Here is a 4,370-nt window from a genome sequence, read left to right on the forward strand (position 1 = left end):
CATGGCAAGGCTAGCTTTTCCTCACCTTATTTGCCATCTATGTTACTCAGCTGGAGTTATCATAGAAGGAGACATCTCCATTGAGGAGGATAAGCCCATCACCAAGAAGAGGATGGAGCAAGCAAGAGAGACCCTTCACGGTTCTCAAGAGATGCATGAGGAAGCTCAGCATCAAGAAATCCCTGAAATGCCTCAAGGGATGCACTTTCCTCCCAACAACTATTGGGAACAACCAAGGGATGCACTTTCCTTCCAACAACTATTGGGAGCAACTCAACACCTCCTTAGAAGATTTGAGCTACAATGTGGAACAATTAAGGGTGGAACATCATGAGCACTCCATCATTCTCCATGAAATAAGAGAAGATCAAAGAGCAATGAGGGAGGAGCAACAAAGGCAAGGAAGGGACATAGAAGAGCTTAAGGACATTGTTGGTCCTTCAAGAAGAAGACGCCACTAAAGGTGGATTCATTCCTTGTTCTTATTTCTTTCTGCTTTTCGATTTTTATGTTGTGTTTATTTATGTTTTGTGTCTTTATTTCATGATCACTGATGTGTGGAAAACGATCCAACACAAAACTCACCGGCAAGTGTACCGGGTCGCATCAAGTAATAATAACTCACATGAGTGAGGTCGATCCCACAGGGATTGAAGGATTGAGCAATTTTAGTTTAGTGGTTGATTTAGTCAAGTAGTTTAGTGGTTGATTTAGTCAAGCGAATTAAGCTTTGGTTGAGTGGGTTGTATTTAACAGAAGCTAAATTGCTTGGAATGTAAAGGGAGAGGGGGAAATTGCAGCAAATTAAAGAGCAGGAAAGTAAACTTGCTGAATCTTAAAGAATAAGAAAGTAAATGACTGAAACTTAAAGTGCAAGAAATGTAAATTGCAGTAACTTAAATGGCAAGAAATATAAATTGCTTGAATGGAAAAGGGGTTGAGGATTAGGAATTCAGAATTTCAGCAAAGGAAAGTAAATTGCAACAATTAATAGAGCAGAAATTGAATTGGAAACAACTAGAATTCAAACAGAAATTGAAATTAAAGTGCAGCAGGGTTCACAGAAGAACCAACAAGGAAAATGGGATCTCAGGTCTCAAGAGACTAGAAAGCAAAGTCTAGATCTCAATTGCCTTCCCAAATCCAAGTTCACAAAGCAATTAAAAAGAAATTGAAGAAGAAGCAGTAAAGGAACTGAAATTAAACTCAATTGTGCAGAAGAATATTTAAAGAGATTTTGAATGGAGATTGAGACAGAATTTCCTCAATTCTTCACACCCAAAACTCAAACAAGAAAAATAAAAGTGCCCAAGAAAGAACAAGGAAGAAGAGAGACCAATTCTCCTCCCCAATTCTCTGAAATCTCGGTCAAGTCTCTCAAAGAAAAGTTGCAAAAATTCAAAGCTCAAAGAAAGTGCAAAATTCAAAAGTCAAGTCCAAAAATCCTAATTACATCAAACTAGCTCCTATTTATACACTTTCTATTCTTGGATCTTGGGATTTGGATGGGCTTTTGATTTGGTGAAGAAATGAATTAAATTGGATTTTTAATTCAATTTTTGGCCCATGAAAGATTGCTTCCAGGAGGCTGCCTTGCCCTTGTGGAGGGCAGGGCAGGATTTGGTGCGTGCGGCTAGGGTGCGGGCGTGGCGTGCGAGCTTGGTGCGCAGGATGCTGCCCTGCCCTCGCGGAGGGCAGGGCAGAAAAGTTTGGTGCGCCAGATTGGTGCCTTGGTGCGCTGCTGGTGCTGCCGAATGATGCTTTGGTGCGCCAGATTGGTGCGCTGGCCGTGCCACAACAAAATGCTGCCCTGCTCTCGCGGAGGGCAGGGCAGTGTTTCCACCTTAAAGCCCCGTGTTCGAAACTTGGATGATACACACGCTACCCATTTTCCTTGGCTTTCTTGGCACCATAATGAAGCCTAGTTCCTTGCTTCCTCATTGTTCCGTGTTTGATGAGCGGATAATTTGTATACTTTTTGGCATTGTTTTTAGTATGTTTTTGATATGATATAGTTAGTTTTTAGTATATTTTTATTAGTTTTTAGTTAAAATTCACTTTTCTGGACTTTACTATGAGTTTGTGTGTTTTTCTGTGATTTCAGGTATTTTCTGGCTGAAATTGAGGGACCTGAGCAAAAATCTGATTCAGAGACCAAAAAGGACTGCAGATGCTGTTGGATTCTGACCTCCCTGCACTCGAAATGGATTTTCATGTCCGGGGATTATGAGAGTTGTGAAAAAGTATTGTTCACAATTTCGCGCACCAGTGTTCGAGACTTGTAGTAAGCATAGGTGAACTTTTTCTTTGAATTTCTTCCCTTGGTGAGCCCGATACTGCCCTTGTGGAGGGCAGGGCAATGTTTTGATCTTCTTGATTCCAAGGCACAGATTTGTGCTCTGCCCTTGTAGTGGGCAGGGCAGAGTTGCCTTTCAAGCTTTGTTCCCTTATGTTGCCCTCCTAGAGGGCAGTGTGCCCTTGTGGAGGGCAATGCTTGCTTCCTCCATTATGCGCCACGCCTTTTTCTCCTTAGACCACGCTTCTTTAAGCCACGCTTTCCTCTTTTCTTCTTTTCTTCACCTACAATAAACCAAAACAACCACTCCAAGTATCACTAAATTCACAAGGCTTATAAATCAATTAAAAATCAATTAAATTTAGCTTAAACCTCATGAGTTAACATTAATTTCATGGTGGTTGTTTGATTTAAAGAAGTTATGCATTTTCACTCCAAATCACTTACTTAGGATGCAAGAAAGTGCATAAAGACTAATAAAACAAGTGAAATTAGCTTGAAAAATGGGTATTAAGTTAGCTTGATTGTCAACCAGTTAAGTGAAATTAGCTTGATTGTCAACCTTAACTAAAAGGTTCTCAATCAACCCTTTAGGATATACCACTGATTGGTCTACCAATTCCAAGGACATCTGTATTGGTTTCACCTCCTCTATGCCAAGCTTTTTCACTAAAGAAGATGGAATTAGATTTATGCTTGCTCCTAAATCACACATCCCCTTGTTGATGAATAGGCTTCCAATAGTGCAGGGTAGGAAGAAACCTCCAGGATCTTCAAGCTTGGGAGGGAGTCCCTTTTTGATGAGTGCACTGCATTCTTCACTAAGCATTACAGTCTCCTTCTCATTCCAACTCCTCTTCTTGTTGATGAGTTCCTTTAAAAACTTGGCATACAGAGGCATTTGCTCCAATGCCTCAGCCAAAGGTATGTTGATTTCCAGTTTCTTGAAAGTTTCAAGGAATTTGTGGAAATGTTGATCTTTTGTCTCTTTGTGGACTCTTTGGGGATATGGTAGTAGTGGTGTTGAGCTCTTCTCCACTTGATGTTGTCTTGGATTTGGTTCTTCCATGATCTGCTTTCCCTTTTTTAGACTCTGTGATCTATCTTCTTTTTCTTGAGGTTGATTCTAAGGTTGCTTGCTTGCTGTTGCATTTTCATCATTGGCTACCTCTTTTCCAACCTGTTTCTCGTCACTCTCTTTAGGCTTCTTGGTGGCTTCTTCATCTTTCAGCAGTATTTTTCCACTCCTCAACTGTATTGCCTTGCATTCCTCTTTTGGGTTAGGAATGGTGTCACTTGGTAGTGAGCTTGATGGTTTTTCAACAGAAATTTGTTTGGAGATTTGCCCAATCTGTCTCTCTAAGTTCTTCATGGAAGTTTCTTGGTTCTTTGTTGTCAATTCTTGGTTCTTCATCATCTTCTCCATGAGCATCTCTAGATTAGTGATCCTCTGAGAGTCTTGTGAGATTGGTTGGTTTTGGGGTGTTGATGGATGATGATAGGTGTTTTGATTTGTTGGGTGGTTATTGGGTGGATAATGGTTAGAGTTGGGGTAATTATTTTGTGGTTTTCTGTATGTGTTTTGGTTAGTGTTTGGCTGGTTGTTGTTTGTGTTTTTCCAATTGTTTTGAGTTGAATTTCTTTGCCATGGCTGTTGAGTTTGATTGTGGTTATCTCCCCATCTGAGATTGGGATGATTCTTCCAAGAAGGGTTGTAATTATCTCCATAGACTTCATTAGTTCCAAGATTTTGGTTGTGCATGTATTGGACTTGCTCTTGCTGTTGCTCCTCTTGAATTTCTTCATTTTGCCCCCAAGTAGTTGATGGGTGGCTTGTGGCACTTACTGATGCAACTTGCAAGCCATCAATCCTTTTGGCCATTTGCCAAAATTGTTGTTGAATTTGCTGCTGCATTATCTTGTTCTGAGCTAGAATTGAATCCACTCCTTCCAACTCCATTACTCCTCTTCTTTGTGATGGTTGGCAGCTTCTTTGATGAGCAAAGAAATATTGGTTGTTAGCCACCATATCAATGAGATTTTAAGCTTCCTCTGTAGTTTTCATGAGTTGTAA

Source organism: Arachis duranensis, chromosome 8, assembly GCF_000817695.3.
Source record: "Arachis duranensis cultivar V14167 chromosome 8, aradu.V14167.gnm2.J7QH, whole genome shotgun sequence".
Taxonomy (NCBI): Eukaryota; Viridiplantae; Streptophyta; class Magnoliopsida; order Fabales; family Fabaceae; genus Arachis; species Arachis duranensis.